Source organism: Oncorhynchus keta, unplaced genomic scaffold, assembly GCF_023373465.1.
Source record: "Oncorhynchus keta strain PuntledgeMale-10-30-2019 unplaced genomic scaffold, Oket_V2 Un_contig_1853_pilon_pilon, whole genome shotgun sequence".
In the NCBI taxonomy this organism is placed as follows: Eukaryota; Metazoa; Chordata; class Actinopteri; order Salmoniformes; family Salmonidae; genus Oncorhynchus; species Oncorhynchus keta.
In genome coordinates this window covers 161,342-173,357 of record NW_026280972.1, presented here as the reverse complement: position 1 = coordinate 173,357, position 12,016 = coordinate 161,342, and the positions used below count along the sequence as shown (strand labels likewise).

Sequence of the window (12,016 nt, the reverse complement as noted above, 5' to 3'; positions counted from 1 at the left end):
CCGGCTGGTCGGTCGGTGGAGCTAAGCGGGGCATTAAACACATGATAAAGCACAGCTTTAATGGCCGCCAGAGGAGAGGAGCGCAGTGGAGAGCACAGGGTTGTTGATTTCTTTCCCGTCGCAGTAAAACACCCACCTCCCGCTCTCCTTTCATAGTTCCTCTTTAATCTCTTCCTCCTCAGGGAGGATGGCCTTCCAGCTCACCCCCCACAGACTGTTAACCCTCTAGCTACTCTATCACCTAGAGAACACAACCACACACACTCCCTCACAAACCACACCTACGGTATGATAGACAAGTCTCACAAAGAAGTGTTAGAATTGAAATGCATATGGAGGTTAGAGCGAGGAGAGCGAGGAGAGCGAGGAGAGCGAGGAGAGCGAGGAGAGCGAGGAGAGAGATTCCAACCTTGAGAATGCTGAAGCCTTATTTCTCATCTACTAACACTTGACAGACTGGGACACACACACACTCGGACATACACACACGCTACACAGGCATACTCTCCATTTTTCACTGTGTCCTAAGCGCCATCTAGGCCGGCGCCGTTTAGATAATCAGGAAGTGAAAAACAACAGCGTGGTTTAGAGCTCTCTCTGATGCTGGTTCTAATTTTACCCTGCATTCACCAGCAGACAAAGACTAGGAGACCACACAGTGTATTTTGATGGAGAGAAAAGAACAGAGGAGCAGGGAGAAGGGAGCGTGAGGGGAGCGTGAAAAGGCCGGGGCACACTAAGTGGAGCTTTTAATTGAGCGGGCGTGATCTCTCCTTTCTCCCTCTCGTTTCTCTGGCTTTTTTCATGTACTCATCCAGCCAGTGAGTGGGAGTACAGCGTTGGAGGGGGAGGGTGTCGAGAGAGCAGTGGGGGGCCTGGGGATATGGAGAGGATGTGTGTGTGTGTGTGTGTGTGTGCACGCACTGGGGATGTGTCTGAACGGCTGTGTCTCTGAGGTCTGGCAGATAGACAAGAGAGGAGGATACGAGCTGCGATAACACCCTACAGCACTCTCACATAAGGGCCTGTGTGTGTGTGAGTGATAGCGAGCGAGCGGGTGAAAGAGATGGCGTGAGCATGCATTTTTAGAGGGCAGAGCTATAGGTGTTTGTTAGCCTTTATACGTGTCTGTATTGAATGTGCTGCACATGTGTTTTTAAAGGTCATTCGTGTGAACTCTTGAGGAAGTAAAACCTCCAGTGTTTTTTATGGATAGCATGTGTGAGGACAATCAGTTACTTTGGACACATAAGCATGCAAATGAGTACAATTAGGTATGCCCATCCCGGTGTGTGTTATTAGTTCTGGCAGGTATAGGACAAAGCCTTGACTCATTTTCAACCCAGCCTCATTAACATATCCCATTGGCATCCTCGGCACGGCAGGATTGTGAAGAAAGAGAGAGAGAGAGAGAGAGAGAGAGAGAGAGAGAGAGAGAGAGAGAGAGAGAGAGAGAGAGAGAGAGAGAGAGAGAGAGAGAGAGAGAGAGAGAGAGAGAGAGAGAGAGAGAGAGAGAGAGAGAGAGAGAGAGAGAGAGAGAGAGAGAGAGAGAGAGAGAGAGAGAGAGAGAGAGAGAGAGAGAGAGAGAGAGAGAGAGAGAGAGAGAGGGGGGGAGGAGAGAGGGGAGAGAGAGATTCACTTTGTATGTTGTCTACCTCACTTGCTTTGGCAATGTTAACACATGTTTCCCATGCCAATAAAGCCCTTGAATTGAATTGAATTGAATTGAATTGAATTGAATTGAGAGGGGGAGAGGGAAAGAAAGAAAAAGAAAGAGAGAGACCACTTATGTGTCACGACACACATTGCAAAGACTAAAGGATTCTTAAATATGCAGGAAGTGAGTGTGTGTGTGCATGTCAAAGGGCTTTTGGCTGGTCACCGTGTAGCTCAGTTGGTAGAGCATTGTGGGTTCCATTCCCACGGGGGACCAGTAAAATTCAAATACAAAAATATTATATTATATGTATGTAAGTCACTCTGGATAAGCGTTTGCTAAATGACAAAAATGGCAATGTAAGAGCGACAGCCGCCAGGGCTGTGTGTGTGTTGAGTGGAGACGCACTGTGTCGTGTGTGTGTTTGTATGGCGCTGCTAGCTGGTCGGTGACAAGCGAGTGACAACACAAAGACAGGAGGACTAGTCTCAGGACTATGCACTTTCTATCCTTCCCTCACCTCCTTCCCTCACCTCCTTCCATCCATGAACATTGACCTCACCTACATGACAGAAGCAAGCAACATGGTGGATCCTATCGCTTATTTTAATGGCAAACAAAGTCACAAATTATCTAGATATTCCCTATTTAACAAATACACCCAATTCATCTGAATAAATAAGACAAAGTCAAACAGCTGAATAAAATCTAAATACTATTAGTGGTGAACTGATAGCTGCTCTCTCCCAGTTATAATAATGAATAGAGGGCTGCAAAGTCAACCATTCAAGCAGATAAAAACAACAGTCTCTTGGAACCACAGTAAGAAGCACAAACCAACGCCATGCCTCACCACAGATCCTCATTCCACTCACAAACACTGCACTCCAAAACCACACACGAATACACAAGACTCACTGTAGATATATACATCACACACACACACACACACACACACACACACACACACACACACACACACACACACACACACACACACACACACACACACACACACACACACACACACACAGGAATTGCACTGCTGCCGGAGTGATATGCCACAATCCGAGTGTGAATTTGCATGTGTGTAGTGTGATTGTGCTGTGAGTGAGTGCGTGCGTGTGTGTGCTGTGAGTGTGTGTAATTAAAGGCAGTCCTAAGGCTAAGTGATACAAGTGTGAAGATTGCGGGAGAGATCGATCCAACGGAGCCTCCCAGTTTTGCACACTGACTGGAACTTGTTTTGGAGGGGCTGTGAAACGAAAGCAGGCAGGCGGCAAGCCCAGCGTGTGGAGTGGAGGGGGAGGAGGAGAGGGAGGGAGCGGCGGCCCTGTCCTATTTCACTGTCTTCCTCTCTCTCTCTTGCATTCTCTACAGTGTTCACTGTCTGCTGTTCCGTGCTGCGCTGTGTGCGTGAGAGAGAGAGAGCGAGAGAGAGAGAGAGAGAGTGCGGGCGGCCCCAGGGAGCTGCTTGTGGCTTATCACACGCAGGCAGTTAGAAAAGCTTCCTGTCGGGGGCCCGCTGAAGGAGGGAGGGAGCCAGGGAGAGAGGAAGCGAAGGAGGGAGAGAGAGACAGAGGAAGGGGAGGGGGAGACAGAGGGAGGGAGGGGAGGAAAAAACCCCGAAGGCTAGAAAAACAAGATGCCGTTGAGTTTACGCTCAAACACAGCAGCCATGTCTAGCGGCGCCGAGCGGGGACCGAGGGAGGGAGAGAGGGCTCAGGGGCGGACAGGGCTAGCGGTGGAGAAGAAGAACAAGGGAAGGGAGGAGGAGAGTGGACGCTACAGGATTAAATCTGCCCTCCTCCTCCTCCTCTCCTCTCGTTTTAATCAAAGAGCTCCGTCTGGAGCGCATGCCTCACTGCCTCCAGTACACACACTACGGAGAGCACACACACACACACACTCAAAACCCTGGCCACAGATACTGGTCTACTAAAATCAGCCCTACCTTTGATCGAGAGGGATACCATTTCTCCCACCTCCAAACTGTTTCATCTTCCCATTTCATAGAACACACTACCAATTCCCTCCAACACCAACTCTATCTGTCCTGCTGTCCACCTCAGGTAAAAACCACATTCAGTTTGAGAACCTCTCTACCCCCAGCTCATCTCCCCGCGTCTCAAAAGGTTGTCTTTCTACTGCAGTCTCCTTTAAAACGACCATGTTTTGCATTGGAGAGTAAGAAGACGGGGATGAAGGGAGGAGGAAGGGAGGAGGAAGGGAGGAGGAAGGGAGCGAGAGGACGAGTCATGCGTTCCAAACAGCATTAATGGTTGGTTTCCTGCGAGCGGTGCCAGTCCTTTCAGGCAGCCCTGCTGGAACTAATCCACAGGCTCATTAATCTGGAGGGACAAATTAGTCATGGACGGCCTTAATCCCAATATTCCCAGGGTTTAGACCAGGAAAGGGAGAAGAGGAATTTTTATCCAAATTGTGGTTTTTTAAAATAGTTTTGGGAAACTGGGTTGGATGTGGTAGGAAAGGGTTAAGAGCTACTGGAGATTTGGAGAGAGAAGAGAGCAGAGCCGTACTCCAGCACGTCTGTGTGTGAGAGAGAGAGGGAAAGCAGTGTGTATACTAGCAAGGCGACTGCTCTGAACTCTGTGCCTGGTGAAGGGCTCTCACATGGCCTCTCGTCTCTTAGACAAGTGAAGGGAGAGAGAACTAGCAGATGTAAACTGAACGAGATGGAGAGAATGAACGACAAACAACACAGGGAGAGAGAGACAGAAGAACAAACCAACCTACTAGCACCCCGTACAGCCCTTCAAACCAACACACTAGCACCCCGTACAGCCCTTCAAACCAACACACTAGCACCCCGTACAGCCCTTCAAACCAACACACTAGCACCCCGTACAGCCCTTCAAACCAACCTACTAGCACCCCGTACAGCCCTTCAAACCAACACACTAGCACCCCGTACAGCCCTTCAAACCAACACACTAGCACCCCGTACAGCCCTTCAAACCAACCTACTAGCACCCCGTACAGCCCTTCAAACCAACACACTAGCACCCCGTACAGCCCTTCAAACCAACACACTAGCACCCCGTACAGCCCTTCAAACCAACACACTAGCACCCCGTACAGCCCTTCAAACCAACACACTAGCACCCCGTACAGCCCTTCAAACCAACCTACTAGCACCCCGTACAGCCCTTCAAACCAACACACTAGCACCCCGTACAGCCCTTCAAACCAACACACTAGCACCCCGTACAGCCCTTCAAACCAACCTACTAGCACCCCGTACAGCCCTTCAAACCAACACACTAGCACCCCGTACAGCCCTTCAAACCAACCTACTAGCACCCCGTACAGCCCTTCAAACCAACACACTAGCACCCCGTACAGCCCTTCAAACCAACCTACTAGCACCCCGTACAGCCCTTCAAACCAACACACTAGCACCCCGTACAGCCCTTCAAACCAACATACTAGCACCCCGTACAGCGCTTCAAACCAACACACTAGCACCCCGTACAGCCCTTCAAACCAACACACTAGCACCCCGTACAGCCCTTCAAACCAACACACTAGCACCCCGTACAGCCCTTCAAACCAACACACTAGCACCCCGTACAGCCCTTCAAACCAACACACTAGCACCCCGTACAGCCCTTCAAACCAACACACTAGCACCCCGTACAGCCCTTCAAACCAACACACTAGCACCCCGTACAGCCCTTCAAACCAACACACTAGCACCCCGTACAGCCCTTCAAACCAACCTACTAGCACCCCGTACAGCCCTTCAAACCAACACACTAGCACCCCGTACAGCCCTTCAAACCAACACACTAGCACCCCGTACAGCCCTTCAAACCAACACACTAGCACCCCGTACAGCCCTTCAAACCAACCTACTAGCACCCCGTACAGCCCTTCAAACCAACACACTAGCACCCTGTACAGCCCTTCAAACCAACACACTAGCACCCTGTACAGCCCTTCAAACCAACACACTAGCACCCCGTACAGCCCTTCAAACCAACACACTAGCACCCCGTACAGCCCTTCAAACCAACACACTAGCACCCCGTACAGCCCTTCAAACCAACCTACTAGCACCCCGTACAGCCCTTCAAACCAACACACTAGCACCCCGTACAGCCCTTCAAACCAACACACTAGCACCCCGTACAGCCCTTCAAACCAACACACTAGCACCCTGTACAGCCCTTCAAACCAACACACTAGCACCCCGTACAGCCCTTCAAACCAACACACTAGCACCCCGTACAGCCCTTCAAACCAACACACTAGCACCCCGTACAGCCCTTCAAACCAACACACTAGCACCCCGTACAGCCCTTCAAACCAACACACTAGCACCCCGTACAGCCCTTCAAACCAACACACTAGCACCCCGTACAGCCCTTCAAACCAACACACTAGCACCCCGTACAGCCCTTCAAACCAACACACTAGCACCCCGTACAGCCCTTCAAACCAACACACTAGCACCCCGTACAGCCCTTCAAACCAACACACTAGCACCCCGTACAGCCCTTCAAACCAACACACTAGCACCCCGTACAGCCCTTCAAACCAACACACTAGCACCCCGTACAGCCCTTCAAACCAACACACTAGCACCCCGTACAGCCCTTCAAACCAACACACTAGCACCCCGTACAGCCCTTCAAACCAACATACTAGCACCCCGTACAGCGCTTCAAACCAGCACCCCGTACAGCCCTTCAAACCAACACACTAGCACCCCGTACAGCCCTTCAAACCAACACACTAGCACCCCGTACAGCCCTTCAAACCAACACACTAGCACCCCGTACAGCCCTTCAAACCAACACACTAGCACCCCGTACAGCCCTTCAAACCAACACACTAGCACCCCGCCCTTCAAACCAACCTACTAGCCCTTCAAACCAACACACTAGCACCCCGTATAGCCCTTCAAACCAACACACTAGCACCCCGTACAGCCCTTCAAACCAACACACTAGCACCCCGTACAGCCCTTCAAACCAACCTACTAGCACCCCGTACAGCCCTTCAAACCAACACACTAGCACCCTGTACAGCCCTTCAAACCAACACACTAGCACCCCGTACAGCCCTTCAAACCAACACACTAGCACCCCGTACAGCCCTTCAAACCAACACACTAGCACCCCGTACAGCCCTTCAAACCAACACACTAGCACCCCGTACAGCCCTTCAAACCAACCTACTAGCACCCCGTACAGCCCTTCAAACCAACACACTAGCACCCTGTACAGCCCTTCAAACCAACACACTAGCACCCCGTACAGCCCTTCAAACCAACACACTAGCACCCTGTACAGCCCTTCAAACCAACACACTAGCACCCTGTACAGCCCTTCAAACCAACACACTAGCACCCCGTACAGCCCTTCAAACCAACACACTAGCACCCCGTACAGCCCTTCAAACCAACACACTAGCACCCCGTACAGCCCTTCAAACCAACCTACTAGCACCCCGTACAGCCCTTCAAACCAACCTACTAGCACCCCGTACAGCCCTTCAAACCAACACACTAGCACCCCGTACAGCCCTTCAAACCAACCTACTAGCACCCCGTACAGCCCTTCAAACCAACACACTAGCACCCCGTACAGCCCTTCAAACCAACATACTAGCACCCCGTACAGCGCTTCAAACCAACACACTAGCACCCCATACAGCCCTTCAAACCAACACACTAGCACCCCGTACAGCCCTTCAAACCAACACACTAGCACCCCGTACAGCCCTTCAAACCAACACACTAGCACCCCGTACAGCCCTTCAAACCAACACACTAGCACCCCGTACAGCCCTTCAAACCAACACACTAGCACCCCGTACAGCCCTTCAAACCAACACACTAGCACCCCGTACAGCCCTTCAAACCAACCTACTAGCACCCCGTACAGCCCTTCAAACCAACACACTAGCACCCCGTACAGCCCTTCAAACCAACACACTAGCACCCCGTACAGCCCTTCAAACCAACACACTAGCACCCCGTACAGCCCTTCAAACCAACCTACTAGCACCCCGTACAGCCCTTCAAACCAACACACTAGCACCCTGTACAGCCCTTCAAACCAACACACTAGCACCCTGTACAGCCCTTCAAACCAACACACTAGCACCCTGTACAGCCCTTCAAACCAACACACTAGCACCCCGTACAGCCCTTCAAACCAACACACTAGCACCCCGTACAGCCCTTCAAACCAACCTACTAGCACCCCGTACAGCCCTTCAAACCAACACACTAGCACCCTGTACAGCCCTTCAAACCAACACACTAGCACCCCGTACAGCCCTTCAAACCAACACACTAGCACCCCGTACAGCCCTTCAAACCAACATACTAGCACCCCGTACAGCGCTTCAAACCAACACACTAGCACCCCATACAGCCCTTCAAACCAACACACTAGCACCCCGTACAGCCCTTCAAACCAACACACTAGCACCCCGTACAGCCCTTCAAACCAACACACTAGCACCCCGTACAGCCCTTCAAACCAACACACTAGCACCCCGTACAGCCCTTCAAACCAACACACTAGCACCCCGTACAGCCCTTCAAACCAACACACTAGCACCCCGTACAGCCCTTCAAACCAACACACTAGCACCCCGTACAGCCCTTCAAACCAACCTACTAGCACCCCGTACAGCCCTTCAAACCAACACACTAGCACCCCGTACAGCCCTTCAAACCAACACACTAGCACCCCGTACAGCCCTTCAAACCAACACACTAGCACCCCGTACAGCCCTTCAAACCAACCTACTAGCACCCCGTACAGCCCTTCAAACCAACACACTAGCACCCCGTACAGCCCTTCAAACCAACACACTAGCACCCTGTACAGCCCTTCAAACCAACACACTAGCACCCCGTACAGCCCTTCAAACCAACACACTAGCACCCCGTACAGCCCTTCAAACCAACACACTAGCACCCCGTACAGCCCTTCAAACCAACCCACTAGCACCCCGTACAGCCCTTCAAACCAACACACTAGCACCCTGTACAGCCCTTCAAACCAACACACTAGCACCCCGTACAGCCCTTCAAACCAACACACTAGCACCCTGTACAGCCCTTCAAACCAACACACTAGCACCCCGTACAGCCCTTCAAACCAACACACTAGCACCCCGTACAGCCCTTCAAACCAACACACTAGCACCCCGTACAGCCCTTCAAACCAACACACTAGCACCCCGTACAGCCCTTCAAACCAACACACTAGCACCCCGTACAGCCCTTCAAACCAACACACTAGCACCCTGTACAGCCCTTCAAACCAACACACTAGCACCCCCGTACAGCCCTTCAAACCAACACACTAGCACCCCGTACAGCCCTTCAAACCAACACACTAGCACCCCGTACAGCCCTTCAAACCAACACACTAGCACCCCGTACAGCCCTTCAAACCAACACACTAGCACCCCGTACAGCCCTTCAAACCAACACACTAGCACCCCGTACAGCCCTTCAAACCAACATACTAGCACCCCGTACAGCGCTTCAAACCAACACACTAGCACCCCGTACAGCCCTTCAAACCAACACACTAGCACCCCGTACAGCCCTTCAAACCAACACACTAGCACCCCGTACAGCCCTTCAAACCAACACACTAGCACCCCGTACAGCCCTTCAAACCAACACACTAGCACCCCGTACAGCCCTTCAAACCAACACACTAGCACCCCGTACAGCCCTTCAAACCAACACACTAGCACCCCGTACAGCCCTTCAAACCAACACACTAGCACCCCGTACAGCCCTTCAAACCAACCTACTAGCACCCCGTACAGCCCTTCAAACCAACACACTAGCACCCCGTACAGCCCTTCAAACCAACACACTAGCACCCCGTACAGCCCTTCAAACCAACACACTAGCACCCCGTACAGCCCTTCAAACCAACCTACTAGCACCCCGTACAGCCCTTCAAACCAACACACTAGCACCCTGTACAGCCCTTCAAACCAACACACTAGCACCCTGTACAGCCCTTCCAACCAACACACTAGCACCCTGTACAGCCCTTCAAACCAACACACTAGCACCCCGTACAGCCCTTCAAACCAACACACTAGCACCCCGTACAGCCCTTCAAACCAACACACTAGCACCCCGTACAGCCCTTCAAACCAACACACTAGCACCCTGTACAGCCCTTCAAACCAACACACTAGCACCCCGTACAGCCCTTCAAACCAACACACTAGCACCCTGTACAGCCCTTCAAACCAACACACTAGCACCCTGTACAGCCCTTCAAACCAACACACTAGCACCCCGTACAGCCCTTCAAACCAACACACTAGCACCCCGTACAGCCCTTCAAACCAACACACTAGCACCCCGTACAGCCCTTCAAACCAACACACTAGCACCCCGTACAGCCCTTCAAACCAACACACTAGCACCCCGTACAGCCCTTCAAACCAACACACTAGCACCCCGTACAGCCCTTCAAACCAACACACTAGCACCCCGTACAGCCCTTCAAACCAACACACTAGCACCCCGTACAGCCCTTCAAACCAACACACTAGCACCCCGTACAGCCCTTCAAACCAACACACTAGCACCCCGTACAGCCCTTCAAACCAACACACTAGCACCCCGTACAGCCCTTCAAACCAACACACTAGCACCCCGTACAGCCCTTCAAACCAACACACTAGCACCCCGTACAGCCCTTCAAACCAACACACTAGCACCCTGTACAGCCCTTCAAACCAACACACTAGCACCCCGTACAGCCCTTCAAACCAACACACTAGCACCCCGTACAGCCCTTCAAACCAACACACTAGCACCCCGTACAGCCCTTCAAACCAACACACTAGCACCCCGTACAGCCCTTCAAACCAACACACTAGCACCCTGTACAGCCCTTCAAACCAACACACTAGCACCCCGTACAGCCTTTCAAACCAACACACTAGCACCCTGTACAGCCCTTCAAACCAAAACACTAGCACCCCGTACAGCCCTTCAAACCAACACACTAGCACCCTGTACAGCCCTTCAAACCAACACACTAGCACCCTGTACAGCCCTTCAAACCAACACACTAGCACCCCGTACAGCCCTTCCACATATGTTATCAAATCATCTTACCTCGTATCCTAGGCGGGAAGCCCTCTGGAGCAGGGTCTCTCCTGCGTTCTTGTTGACGATGAGCCTGCGGGCCTCAGGAGGCATGGGTCGGCTGGCAGGGGTAGAGGTGTGCACCGGGGGGTTGGAGGGGGTTGGCGTGCGGTCCTGGGTCTCTGTAGGGCTGGGGAGAGGGCTGAGCTGGGGGGCAGGGTGAGAGAGGGGCGGGGGAGGGGGGGAGTAATCCGACAGGGATGAAGACCTCCTCCGCTTCTCGCTGCATCGCTTTTCCTTGACCTGCTGTGTGTGATGGGGGAGGGAGAGAGAGGGAGAACGGAAGAGTCAGATCTTCCACACACATACTGAGATAGCCTCTCTCCTGTGTGTGTGTGTGTGTGTGTGTGTGTGTGTGTGTGTGTGTGTGTGTGTGTGTGTGTGTGTGTGTGTGTGTGTGTGTGTGTGTGTGTGTGTGTGTGTGTGTGTGTGTGTGTGTGTGTGTGTGTGTGTGTGTGTGTGTGTGTGTGTGTGTGTGTGGGGGAGAGAGAGAGAACGGAAGAGTCTGCATGTCAGATCTTCCACACACATACTGAGATATCCTCTTTCCTGTGTGTGTGGCTCGAAAAGACGCTGCCCTACAGGCTCGTCCCATACTGACACACCTGACACATGGCCGTGGAGTGGGGGAACAACAGAACAGAGGAGAGAAAGAGTCTGAAAGAGAAACACGATACTGAGGTTATCAGAGCGCTGTCCGTCTTTCAGACTCTCCTTCCCTCTATTTTTACAGTCTGGGCTGCTCTCTTCCATCCCTCCCCCTCCGTCCTCACCCTCTCTGCGGAGGTTATCATTTATGCCGTCCTCCACTTCCTTTCTTCTCTCTCCCTCCTTTTTCCCTACTCCTTCCTCTCCCTCTATGGAGATTGGGGTCGCTGGTCTAGTCTAGGGTGAAGTGCTAATTATTCCCGACCACAGGTTCTGTGTGTGTGTGCACTGCGGGTCCTACACACACACACACACACACACACACACACACACACACACACACACACACACACACACACACACACACACACACACACACACACACACACACACACACACACACACACACGGTGGCTGCGCGGTGGCGGGGCTAATAAATGTCAGCGCTTCTCCAGGGGCCCTGGCCGTGGCCTCGCAAAGTCATTTATAACCATGAGCTCTGGCTTGTCACAGAGAGATGGGGGGGAGCGAGA

The 12,016-nt window shown here is 52.4% G+C and overlaps 1 pseudogene; it reads right to left on the bottom strand.

Annotated features, from left to right (window-relative positions):
• Positions 1 to 12,016, bottom strand: part of LOC118380855 (BCL-6 corepressor-like) — a 100,993-nt pseudogene that overhangs the window by 47,329 nt on the left and 41,648 nt on the right.